At 35.4% G+C, this 14247-nt stretch overlaps 1 protein-coding gene across 1 annotated transcript in view; it reads left to right on the plus strand.

Moving 5' to 3' along the window:
• The window catches only part of LOC111512060 (salivary endonuclease), a 45143-nt gene that overhangs the window by 7021 nt on the left and 23875 nt on the right, over positions 1–14247 (plus strand). The window lies entirely within an intron of this gene.

Below are 14247 nucleotides of genomic sequence, written 5' to 3' on the forward strand. Positions count from 1 at the left end.
AATAAATCCAAGCATTGTGACAAACTCAATAAGCCAGTTTTTTGTGGTATAGGAAGAGACAAATCTCAGAATTATACATTATTATATTGGGATGATTCAATTCATTTCCAACTTATTTTTTCAAGTCAGTAAAAGCTTAAACGGACAGGTCAGGTTCTGTAGCGAATCGTTACGAGAGTTCATTCAAGGAAGTAATATCAATGCTGAACACTGATGTGAATTACTAAAAGTGATAATTATTATCGTTTTTCGGATCTATTTGCATTTTCACTATAGAACCAGACGATTCCTTGGTTTTATCGGTGCATTCGATTGTCTTGAAGACATACTTTGGATTTATTAGTCCTCTTGAAATATCTCTGAAAGGTAGAGATATCTGCGTTAGAGGTGAGTTTTGAAATCAGCATATCATAGTTTTTGCATTGACATTATTACCTACCTTCTCTCTGATTTCAGACGTTTTGTGACCCGTTTAATTGGGTATGAAGGTGATGTTGAGTTTAAGTAAATAGTAAGCTAAAGTAATAATTTTCGCATGAGAAATTAAAATAATTATTGATGAAGACAAACACATCACATCGAGATATTTTGGATAAGTACCACCAAGTAGATTTTATATTGTTTTGTGGGTGCCAGTATACCGTCACTTGGGCGAGGAATTGATTACGCAAATTGATTACTATTACTAAGATCAATTAACTTAGAATAATTTTCATTGAAGGTATTGATCCCTGATATTTGGATATTCGCATAGATTGTTTTTATTTGTGGACGACCAACTAGTTTTAATACATTTCAAAATTGTATTATAATAGCAACCTGTCGAGAGTCAGGAAGTCCTTAATTCCTTCTGGAACTCTGAATTGATGAATTTCAGAAATCTGAAAATTTACTGAATGACAATATATAATTGAGTTCTTCCTCTTTTTGAATTTGTTTTTCTATGTGGAAATTGGTAATTAGTGAAAACCGCACTCAGTGGTAAGTACTCTCAAGTATTGGCCAATACTATCACAGTTGACTTAATTTTGAAGATAGGTATTACACTTTAATTTTTTGCTAAAAATGTAGGTATTGCTTTTTCTATCGCCAGCTATTTGTATTTATTATATATGATTGAAAATAATCACATGTTTTGTTCTCCACAGATTGGCGGTTTTTGATGTGGTAGGTTCTGTATCTGTAGAGTAGGGAGGCTGAGTGTAGGCCCACAGCACACAGGCCACATGTGACCCATTGTATATCCTCCCGAGGAGTTGTCCTCCTAGTCATTGTCCGGCCTATCCTTTTCAGGAAGGTGGACAGGTCACTAGGGGATATCTTCTTTTTATCGGCAGGTGTAGGCAAGACTCGCCGAACACACACTCTCTTATTGATGATAACTCCGGACATTCACATAACATGACTGACAGTTTCATCTTCCTGTTCAAACATCCTGCATAGTTGATAGTGGCCATTCAGAAATCCTATTGTTAGGCGTAGGTTTTTCCTAGTCATCTCCAGATATTTCTTCGGCACCAGCTTGCCAGGATCGCCCAGAGTGATCCTGGCCAGTCTTCATCCTTTGATTCCATTCCATCTTTTTAGGAATTGAGCATGGGTGTGACGTTTGGCTAGTTCTGCAATTGTCGAAGTCATCAGGCCGTAGGTGTCACTAGGACCTAAAATTCTTAGTCCAGCTAGTTTCTTGGCTGAAAAGTCGGCTCCTGTCATGGCCTTCAACACACCTCAGGATATTGTTATTATATACCGAGGCTTTGGCTAAATCTTGGTGGCACTCTAGTATTAGCCCTGAAGTAACACGTTGTCTGTTCAAGGCTGGTAGGGTTTGTCTACTATCAGTGCAGATTGTTAAGATTTTGCCAGAAATTCCTTTTCTGGTTATTTTTTTGTGGCGATTGAGATAACAGCCAGTTCTGATTGAACCACGCTGGCATTTTTTCCCATTTCCCACTTAATCCTTAGACTTAGTAATCTGGATTAAATCCCACATCCAGAGCCTTCTTTGGTTTTTGAGCCGTCTGTATATATGCGTATTGCATTTGTAGCATCTGAGTATGAGTTCTGTTTTATTTGTATTTTGTATGGTTTATTAATCACAAGCCTGGCATCAATTGCATCACTGGCTGCCTGCAGCAGAGGTTGCGCAGTGAGCGCTTCTCGCCATAGGCTCAGCCTCAATTGACTCAGCCGTGCGCAATCGTAACATGGCCATTAACGCAACCTCCTTAACGTACAGGTCCAGAGGGGTGAGACTAGTAATCAATTCCATTATTGCGGTTGGTGTTGTTGTCATGGCTCTTGTGATGTTTAAACAAGCCAATAGCTGTATTTGATATAATTTTTGGATGACCGTTGCTTGTAGAACTTTTGGCAATGCCTTCATACGTTAACATGGGTCTTATTATTTCAGTGTAGATCCAGGTGACCACACGGGGTGAAAGACCCCATGTGCGTCCCACTGTTCACCGACATTGCTCATAAGCAAGATGTAGGTTTTACACTTCGGAAAGCCCACATTAATTAAAATTTGTCATTGAGTTAAAATTCATTATCTACTCGTTACTCATAATTTTTGCGAAGGTGTAGTCATGACGATACTAAAGATGCTTTATGAGGAAATCATCATCAGTAAGTGAGGAAAATAACATTAGGTTAGTTGATGATCTGTCATAAATTTTCATGAAGAGGTTGTGAAAATGATTGAAATCGGGAATGAATTTAGTTTCAGAAACCAAGAATGAAACCTGAGAACATCCAAGAATTCAAAAAAAATGTGAATGTGAATGAAATACTGGAATATAGTTATGCTTTTATCAAAACTGCCATTGCTCCAGTATTCTCGCGAAATATTTCACACAGAAAAGAATTTCACTTCCAGACGTAATGTAATAGAGGATTCGTGTATGTTTGATGTCAAATATGTTGGAACTCGTATAGATTACAATTTAAATTGTAATTTACATACAGGGTACGTTTGCAAAAATCTGAATAAACCAACTGAAACCGAGTTTGAATGAGTCTGGCTTTCTTAGTTTTTACTGTGCCATGGAATATTCGAATTCTCCTTAACCATCATGTCTTGTGGCAGAATTAGGGAGATTTCCAGAGTTTCTAAGGTACAGAAAAAAATATTAGGTATGACGTTTCATGAAAGTGTCGATCTATTTTCTCTGCTGAAAAAATTCTACTGCTCTGTGGGTTTATTTATTCAAGAGTGTTATGACTTCTTGAAATAATCTAGACATATATTCTGCAAATGCTTTCAAATACAATCTCAACAAACGAAGTTCTACGAGTTCCTCAGCATAAAATATCATTCTTCAAAACTTCTTTTCAGTACTATGCTATCATTATTTACAACAAATTGTATCTATAGAAGAGAGATAAATCTCCAACCTTTCTCCGATGTTCCAGACTATCAAAGTTGCAAGTGATGTTTACGTCTCCAATCAGTCGGATGGCTTTTCTTTGGGTGGAATCCAGCAGCTTCAGGGTATCCCACACAGCACTAGATATTCATGGAATATTCCCTGTATATCATAAAACGAACGTATATATTCCAAATATTCATAGAATATTCTTGGAATATATACATGCCTTTAGAATATTCATAGAATATGCTTGAATGAATATGGCAGGATTATTCCCGAAAGAATGTGCATAGAATGTCTATAAATGGATTATTCTCCCTTGAATATTCTAAGAATATTGTCGATCGAATATACCATATGGTATATTCTTAGAATATATCCCCACGGTATATTTTGGAATATTCTATACAATGGAATTTTGAATTATCTTATAATAACGTATTCAAATAATTCAATATTATTAAAAACAAAAATATTTGAAGATCTTAATCGAATGCATTACCTAATGTATATAACCCTGATAGTGTTAACCAGTTTTTGAACTCAACGCGAAGATTCTGGATGAATTGCTCCAACAGCAACTGTTGGAAACGACAAAATAATTTGAATGGGCCAATAAATGAACCAATTGCATCAATAAATTGGTTAATTCTCATCCTATTTGTCTTTTTGTATTTGAAATTATTTAATTACAAAGCGAAAAATCCTGGAAACAGAGAAATGGGGAAGTGAAGAATTGGAGTAAACGTTTCTCATTGGTCAATTGAAGTGTAGCGCGCGACAGTCGAATAAGCTCTGTGAAAGCGGCTGTCCCTTAATGCTTGGTACCTTTGCGTTAAATTCGACATTTGATTCAACATGGCGGTTGACGTGGCAGGCTCGCGTGTGTAATGCATGGTGTGTTGGTGTTATCAAAGTATAATTCTATCACGTTCAGTGTACCATTTATAATTTGGGGTTGTCCAATTTGCAGTACAGCGAATAGTTTGATTTTGGATCTTCAAACAGGAGAGTTGCATATATTCAGTCTTCAAGAAAAGTAAGTAAAATGCAATAGTATCGATAGTAAAGTCATGGTGATTAACCTACTATACCTCATTTTAGGTTCGAGGAGAGTTGGTGTGTGGGATTTGTTGGTTTGACTAAGTACATGTTTGAACTAGAGTGATTTCAGTTGTGTATCTTCAATAGAGAAAAGTAAGTGAATGACACATTCTTTTGTATCATTTGTTTTCATAATTTTTATCACTCGTTTTCAAGATAGTATCAATTTGCCCAAAAGGAAACAGAGTGGTACCTGGTACAGGCAGGTGCACCAAGGAACTAAAAACGTAATGAGTACTTTTCAACAAGACAATGCAACTTGCTCTCCAAGTCATAAAATGTTGTAAATGTTCATGAGTAACCTATGTGAAAAATATCTATTTGATTTTTATTCCAGTTTTATTGTGCCACTTTCAAATAGTGATAATGAACGTTAACGTACATTTTGTTTCAGGTATTACTATTGAAACACTGGCTGATGCATTGTTAGACAAATATAAGGAAAACTATTCTGGTGAGCAAAGTTTGGATAACTTTAAGTAAGTGAAATTCATTGAAGAACCCATCATACCACTCATTTTAAATACTTCATTTGTGGGTTTATTTTTTTAAGTGAGAAACCTAACCTAACCTATTTCTTGATGTAATTCATTTTTTCTTTTTCAATGAAATGATATATTTATTATTTTTTAATTAGTGCTGATGAATTCACAGAGTTGTTATTTTAGTATATTTTTTAGTATACATTTGTTTGAGAGTAGGAACATCCTAATTTGAATACATTTCTAATATTTGTAACATGTCAGTATTCAGGAATATTTTATTCAGTGAATAAATATTTTGAATTAGATTTTTTATTTTTAATATTGGTTGAAACGTCAAATATTCCAGTGTATATTGTTTTTAAAATATATTTGTTTATGAATATTATGTGTTTTATTACTTGTGTGAATCTTGCATCAAAATGCAATATATACATGCCTAATAGCGTTTACTCGTCACATTCTTGGAATATTCCAAATATTCCTAGAATATTCATAAAATGTATTTAAAGAATATTCTATGGTGTTTCCCTATTGTATATTCCTACAATAAACTAAGAATATCCTGAATATTTTATGAATATTCCTCGGGTTCTATTCCTGGAATATTCTTAATAGAATATACCTTACATATTCTAAGAATATTATAAGATATTCCAAGAATATTCCCAAGAAATATTCTTAAAATATATCAAAGGTTCGCCAGGAGCACTTCCAGGGAATATTCTCCAGAATATATATATACATATATCCATGGCATATTCATAGCATAATACAATATCCTTGAATGTATATTCATGAAATATACCTGGAATATCTATTGCTATGTGGGATGCTTAGGGGCGGAGCTTCATAGATGAGAACAATACTTCAAAGAAGGTCTGATCTGAACTTTATAAAACATCAAAAGTTGCCAAGGTATATAGAGTTTTCTGGTTCGGAACAGTGTTTCAAGCTTTTGAGAAGCGGATTCTGCAATTTCAGCGACATGATTGTGCCAAGACATATTGGTGTCCATATTAAACCCCAACAAACTTATCAAAGCAGATAGTGGAAGTGTCTGACCTGACGTTATTATATCCGTTTCAGAGACATTTATCTTTTTGTAGTAAATCGATACCTGTAATCACCCGTATCAATTTCAATGCAATGCTATTCCAGATTAAACTCTTATTGACATTTCGGTTTGTCAAATTTTCCAGTCACCTTTCCTCGGTGGAGGGCAAATATATACTCGTTCGGAAGACAGTTATTTGTTAAATTACCTGCGCAATATGGTTTCTTCGCTTGGCCGCCACCGGCTATCACGTTGGTTAGTACGGGTGATGAATTCGAAACATCTGACGGCAAAGAACTACCAGTTGCTCTTCTGGTTGGTTTAGTTTTCTAATTCACACAACGGAATATGATAGGCGTGCGTCGATAATAAATTTTCGTATACCGATTCAGGGTTTAATTTTTACGGTTTTGCACTGAACATATTCAAACTTCAAATTGACAATTTTTGAAAAATGTATTCCATGTAATATATCGAGTCTCAGCTAGTCTATTCCATACTAATATTATAAATGTGAAAGTTTGTGAGGATGGCTAAGTGTATGTATGTATGTGGGTCTTTCACGCCTGAACGACTGAACGTATTCAGATGAAACTTTATATGAATACAGAATAACATATAGGCTTCAACTTACAGAGGTTTTGTGTGATTTTGGTCATAATATAACGATAAGTATTAAGTAATTCGGAAAAATTCTTGCTTCCTGAGAGCTATCTTGGCGTGCGCTGCCTAATCCGTTGGAGTTACATGAAGATAATTTACCGTGAGATTGTTTAACTGCGGTAGCATTTATCTGAGCCTCAAATACAATTGGATTGTATATTTTTTTACAATGCATATTTTAGAATATCTGTCAAATTCTTACAAAAATTGATACAATTGTCGTTTTGAGTAATTAATATACATACACTCTATCTTCTACACTAAGTAATTTGGAAGAATCGTTCAAAAGTAATCATAATAAGAATGACTTGGAGCAACGCAGTAAGCTATTGCGCGTCGCGTCTACTGACGACGTGCGACGATGTGAGGGGGGTAGAGGGGCGATCTAAGCAATGAAGCGCCATCGCCGAGAACGCGACCCGAACACGAGCAGACTCGTGAGGACAGACGTAGTTGACGTTTGTGTTATTTTTGCGAAATTTCTTTATAGGTATCTTAATTCGATTCTAGAAGCTATTCATTACTTAGTGCAGTTGGCATATTTTAAAAGTTACTGTATTTAACTACCGGTTGGCCTAGAATGATGCTCTAACGACGGGTTCTGCGCCCTCTATCTCGAAAACGATTCAACGTATGTATGCTAGACGAGATATTAACAGAAAAATGGAAAAAGTCTCCGTGACATTGACCTTAGATTATGATAGTCGCGTACAACTCTGCTTTATTAAGGTTTAGGGACAACTTTTAGGATGTCGAAACACAAGTACGAGATTATAACTGGGTATCTCAAATTCCGAGATAGTTATCTAATTTTTAGTAAAATGACTGAACCATAAGATGAATTGTTGCGAAATGTGGAAACTGTGCAATTGTTTGGGTATTTCTCAATGTCCATTTTACGGATATGGTTTCAATTCAATTCAGTCTACAATCATATTACAATAGTTCAATACATAACTTCGAATATTCAACAATTATTGCTGAGTTTTTGGTAACAAAACAAAAGGACAGTCTAACCCAGGGGACGGCAAGTAGTTTTATGTGGGGACCGTATACTGTGAGAAAATTTTAATGAGGTCCAGAGAAAAACAAGTGATAACAATGACGTGCTACCCATGTAATATTTTGGTTTCAAATCAAATTCTGAATTATAGAACAAAATGAACTCAAACGAAACTACACCGACGGTCTTGAGACAGTTTGGTTCTCGAGAGGAACAGCAAATTCGAAGTTGGTCTTCCATGTGGGTGTCCGTTAATCTTGAACGGTATTTAATTTTCAAAAAAATCATCTTTGAGAATGATAATTCACATAGGTACGTAGTACGTATTTCGAGACAAACATTGTGGACAAATTTATAGCTACTTTCTTGCAATTTTCAGGTTTTTCTGGGACATATTGGGTCCAAAATTCTCATTAGGATACCGTTTTATTCATTTGCAAAAACACATCTTCTTGAAAATTGATTATCTCTAGTTGAGGTGACGGCTTTGACAGATTGAACAACTTGGTATCCACATCTGTCCATTCTGCCGCCACATCGTTCCTAAGATCGGCCAGAAATTTAACAATAACTGCACAATGTCTTCTTCGGAATTCTTTTTATATTCAAGAATTGTCGGAAAATGAATGAATTTTTGTTGCAATATCGTTTTCAAAGATATCCAGCTCGCGACGAAAAGCAGATACTCTTTGTATCAGATCATATATTAGTTAAAGATTTCCTTGTAACTCTGTGTTGAACGCATTCAAATATTTCAAAACATCTTTTAGGAAAGCCACAACCAGCATATTGCGCTTGTTTGTTCTGAACTCAAAGTGCTTTCTGGCTTTCTGCGTATCTAAGTTTCGCAAGATGGAGGTTACTTGTTCTTTAATTAGCCAGGCTAGATGGAAAACTAATCAAACCTTGTCAGTTGTAGGTACTTGTAAAACAGGTTAGCTAGGAAACTCAAAATAAAATATGTACCGAGTTAAATTCTATGTGGCTAATTTTTTTTATTTGATTAAGATATTGTATGCCTTATCTACGTTCTAATTTATACTTGGTATACTTGGCGGTCCGAGGTTCGACCATTCGCGTTCCGCCTGTTGCTGACCGTTGGTCTAATCACTCCACTTTAGTTTTGGCAATGCATAATATAAGACAATGAATTCAATCAACTGCGGTTGAAGAAAAAACACCTCTGAACATTCCAGTATCTTATTGAAATCCTGTGAACACTTGTTAACTCCTGCTCATTGAAAATTTCAAGGATAACATTTGCTCCTTGGAGTTGAACCTCACGGGATGAAATCATTCCTAAAAATGATCTGTATTAAAAGAATTGATTTTTCTTTCTGATTTTTCTCATAGTTTTATAGGATGGGAATATTTCAAATTGACACCTATAAACGAACAAAACACAATCATCTTCATCCGCTTCTGCCTCAGAGATTGCATCTCGCATCTCGACCGAAATCTCATTAAAAAGTATTAATTTCTTTCATCCGCCACTGGCCGAGATGAAGCGAGGGTTCGAGGAGTCCGAAAGGGGTCCAGCAGGGTAGGCCCCAAGGGAGTCGACCCAGCAAAAATCATCTCGCTGCTATTCCCTTGCAAAAATCATTTCGTTCGCCGGAGCGAGCTGCTGCAGCGACATCCCACTGGTCGGAAAAGGAGAAAAAAAAAGTGTTGTTTTTCTTCTACAGGGTATAACTGTAATAATTGGAGTCTGAAGATAGGCGTACATTTCCTGATTATGTTGAGATACTCTTGGATTTGTTTATTTGTTTTGGTTTGTTTGAATATATGATTTTGAAATGAAAATAGTTTTTCATTTACTCTGTCTGTTTCTCATTTTTTGTATATCTTACAGAGAATAAGAGCTTTCTCTTTTATTAATTCCCGCATATTTTAGTTCAGTTGCCCACCCGTCAAACCCGATAGTGAAATAATTATTGCTTATATAATGACCCAGCTTGACAGAAAAGAAAAACAGAAGTAAAAATTATTTCCACTATAAAAATATAAAGATATGATTCAAGACCTGAGCGAACTCTTGAAATGACGTTAAAATAATTCTAGAAATGGCAAATCTTGTAAAAAAACTCATTGAAGTATCAAATACCTTTGAAGAAAAGTAAACGAATAAAGTCATACAATTAACTCACGAGCATTTGAGAAAATGTCATCGTTTTCTAATTTGACTTTCCATTTGCGACCTCGGCAGTTTTCAATAATTCTTTATACTTCAAACTACTGTATATCCAACTTTATCCATTACTTTGAAGCAGTTGATTGTGTAAAAAATGCAAGAGATACGTCATAATCGGAAATATTAACTACAGTCCATTCAGCGACATCGAAACCACAGAATACCTTACAGAAGAAACATACAACACGGAACAGAAATCATGAACTTTTTTGACAGATGACAGCAATAGTTGTCAACCTAAAAGTTTCGTGGAGTTATTAGTGAACGTCAACATATTACAATACAACTAGTTTTGGTTGAAACGTTGGATTGACCAAAATTCCATCTTGATAATTTTACAATTGTAATAAAATTATGTATCCGATGAGTTACAAATAGTTTGAATTCAACGCTAAAAATGACAGATGTCGAACACGTTTAGCACAGAATATATGTCACAGAAATTCGACCCATCAACATCAATGTGTCGTAATATTAGTTCGATTGCTTATATGGCTTATGCAGTGTGTAGAAGCCAAATGGAATAAATTCATTATTCCGGTTACTGCACATATTTGACAAAAATCCCGAAACACGTCAAATGTCGTTAGAAGAGTTTCTTCATTCTCCATTCAGAAATGTTATTGCTTTCAAGTTGATTGCAACAATTGAGATAAAATAAATTAAAACCATATGGTTACCGAAATTTGACAAACAGGCGTGACCGACCTAATCGCAAGCGTTATTCGTTCTTTTAAGTCATTCAAATCTGAAGGTTCAGTTTTGTACATACTTCTTTTTACATATCCCCATAAAAAGAAATCTAATGATGAAAGATCAGGTGATCGCGCAGGCCATTCAATCGATCCCCGCCTCCCTATCCACCGATTGGAAAATGTTGTATCGTGGTATTGCCGGACATCAACTTGGTAATGTGGTGATGCTCCATCCTGGTGAAACCATATAGTATTCACTGGAACTTGAGGGTTTTCTGGATCAGGATATGATTTTGCTAAACTTGGAATGACATCATTTTGAAGTAGTGTCAAATAATTATCGCCATTCAAGTTGCCCTCGATGAAAAAGGGACCAGTGATATGGTTTCCTTCACTCCCTTCACAAACATCAACCTTTTGAGGGTATTACGTGTGTTCTTCCTCATCCAGTGAGGATTTTCTGTTGACCAGTAGCGGCACAATTGCCGATTAGCATGACCGTTAAGAGACAAAGAACACTCATCAAAAAATATAACGTCTTCTAATTGGATGATAGTGTTATCCAAAATGTCCATCATGTGCTCACAAAAATAAGTTCTTTTATCAAAATCGTCTTCCATGAGCTCCTGAGTAGGTATCATTTCATAGAGATGCATTTCATTTTCTTTCAATATGTTTACTATCGATGTATGGCTGACATTGAATATTGTGGATGCCTGTCTACTACCCCACATGACCAAGGTCGCGAAACTGCTTCACTATTTTGCTCATTGTTCCTTGAGATATGGGCGGCAAATTAGGAAATTTCTCATGAAATAGGCGAGTTACTTCCTGTTGTGTTGTATCCCTAACCAATCAGTTGTAAAACTGTTATTTTATGCATTTCCGTTACTATAACCAATTGTCAGACTTGAAGTTAACGAACTTCATACTTAAATTAAAATACTGACAACTAATGTTGTAACATGCAACAAGGCGTTTTGATTTGACTTTGCCACGGATATTATTTACAGTTTTTTAAAGGATACCATCTAAAAAGAACATTGCTATGGTTTTTGTTTACTTTCTATACTGTATACAGGTTCATATGACATAAACATTGTTTCAGATAGGTAAACCTATTTTATAATCACCTGCTGAAATTGGGCTTTATGCCAAATTCAAGATATTATTCTATACCTCAAAACACGTGCAGAATCAATTATTATACAGGGTGTAACTAAATAAGTGTAAAACATTTAAGGAGGTGATTCCTCATCGAAAAAAAAATTGGATCTTTCATATAAAGAAATGTCATTGGAGCATCCCTTGTTAAGAAACAGTCCCTTAAAGGGGGTACATAAAATTTGTATAACAATGTTTTTCACAAGCACTAAAAAAGTTACAATATTGAAATTAACCTGACGTTTTGTACTACCAAAAAGACACTCAGCCAGAAATTTATTTGGTTTACCCCATGGTTGTAAGCGGAGGAAAACGAAACTCCTGATATTTATTTCCAATGTAACGTTTTTTCTTATTATTTGTTTACCATTTAAACATTTTTTTCCGATAATCTATCTAGTAGGTTGCTATTAGTGATAGTGACAATTAAATTGGTATGACGCTGTCAGTTTGTGAATTTTCGAAGTTGATTTAATACTAATTGTGTGTTATTGTTCTGTTCTTACTACTTTAATAATTCACTTGTTATTAAAATGGCATACACAAGTGAGGAAATGGCTGATATGCATTACGTTTACGGTCTGTCGCAGGGGAATGGGTTAGAAGCTTCTAGAAGATATGCTGAAATGTATCCTCAACGGCAGCATCCTTCACATAGAATATTTGCTCGACTTCATCAACGATTACGAGAATATGGTTCATTCGACAAAAGAACGCAGGATTGTGGTCGCCATCGAGAAGTACGAACACCACAGCTTGAGGAAGCAGTACTTAATTTGATTGAAGAACAACCTACTACCAGTACTAGAAATATTGCTTTCCAGCTAAATGTTGATCATATGACGGTATTTCGAATTTTAAAGGAACAACTCTTATACCCTCACCATCTGCAACGAGTACAGGCACTGTTACCGCTAGACTTTCCGGACCGTCTTGAATTTTGCAATTGGATGCTGGAAATGATTAGAAGAAATTGTGACTTTCTGAAGACGATAGAATTTACAGACGAATGTAGTTTTTCTCGGGACAAGGTTATTAATTTTCATAATTACCACATAAGGGCTGATGAAAACCCTCACGCTATTGTCAGTTTTCTCTTAACCTGTGGCTCAGAGTTATTGGGGATGATTTAATTGGACTTCATTTTCTACCTCCTCGATTAAATGGTGAGGCATACGTTCAATTTTCAAGAGGAGTGCATCCAGTACTGTTGGAGGAAGTTCCTTAGGGTGTCAGAAGGTATATGTTTTTTATGCATGATGGGGCTCCCGCCCATTTTAGTCAAGTAGCACGTCAGCATTTAACTTAAACATATACAAATCAGTGGACAGGTCGAGGAGGATCACAGAACTGGCCCGCTCGATCCCCGGATCTCGATTCTCTCGATTTCTCTATTTGGGGCCATTTGCAGCATTTGGTTTATCGTAGTTCTGTTCGCGATGTAGAGGACTTGAGAAACCGCATCATCGATGCGTGCAGGGTAATCAGAGAGACTCCAGGAATATTTGAGCGAATACGTGGCTCAATGCGCCAACGTCTAGATGCATGCGTATTGTCTGAAGATTACTTATTATTGTCTGAACATTCACTATGATTTATACATGTTGTGTGTTTTGTTATTATTGAATTAGTTTTGTTCATTACTAACTACAATATAACAATAAATCCAGTTCGCATTTATGACGATGTATCTCTGTAGTTGTTCATAAAATAATTTTCTGCTGCGAAATGGTTTACTTTGGGAAAAAAACCCAAGAGACATTTTTTGTTTAAAATGCAACTGGCTATCAGAAATATATTCAAATGGTGAACAAATGATAAGACAAAAAGTTACATTGAAAATAAATTTTAGGGGTTGCGTTTTCCACCCCTTACAACCATGGGGTAAACCAAATAAATTACTGGCTGAGTGTCTGTTTGGTAGTACAAAACGTCAGGTTAATTTCAATTTTGTAACTTCTTCAGTACTAGTGAAAAAAATTGTTATACACATTTTATGTACCCCCTTCAAGGGGCTGTTTCTTAATGAGGGATGCTCCAATGAAGTTTCTTTATATGAAAGATCCTATTTTTTTTCGATGAGGAATCCCCTCCTTGAATGTTTTACACCTATTCAGTTATATTCTGTATAGTTGAGTTATTTATCAAATCAAATATATGGAAAAGTCAAACGCTGTGGCTTTGCGTCATTGTGTAATGATCAACTTTTTGATCTCGCAAAAAAATGTCGAACCTTCTAACGCAGGCGTAACATACTACTATTTTCAAATTTTTTCAAATACTAGTATTCAATTATAGGTGACTTGATAATTTCCAGTTTTACGGTTTTAGCTTAATGAGAACTATGTTAAATCTATCCCAGCAAAACATCCTGCTCAGTATTTAAGAATTTTTGCTTTTTGAAAAAGAACAATTGATGTGAATGAATCAAAATTGATCATAAATCATTATAGAGTTTGCTGTCCAAATTTTATTAGATTTTTTCATTTTCGCCACCAAAAGAAAGTAATC

The sequence above is a fragment of the Leptinotarsa decemlineata genome, unplaced genomic scaffold, assembly GCF_025532065.1.
Source record: "Leptinotarsa decemlineata unplaced genomic scaffold, Ldec_3_MD MMD2_tig00002974_RagTag_RagTag, whole genome shotgun sequence".
Classification (NCBI taxonomy): domain Eukaryota; kingdom Metazoa; phylum Arthropoda; class Insecta; order Coleoptera; family Chrysomelidae; genus Leptinotarsa; species Leptinotarsa decemlineata.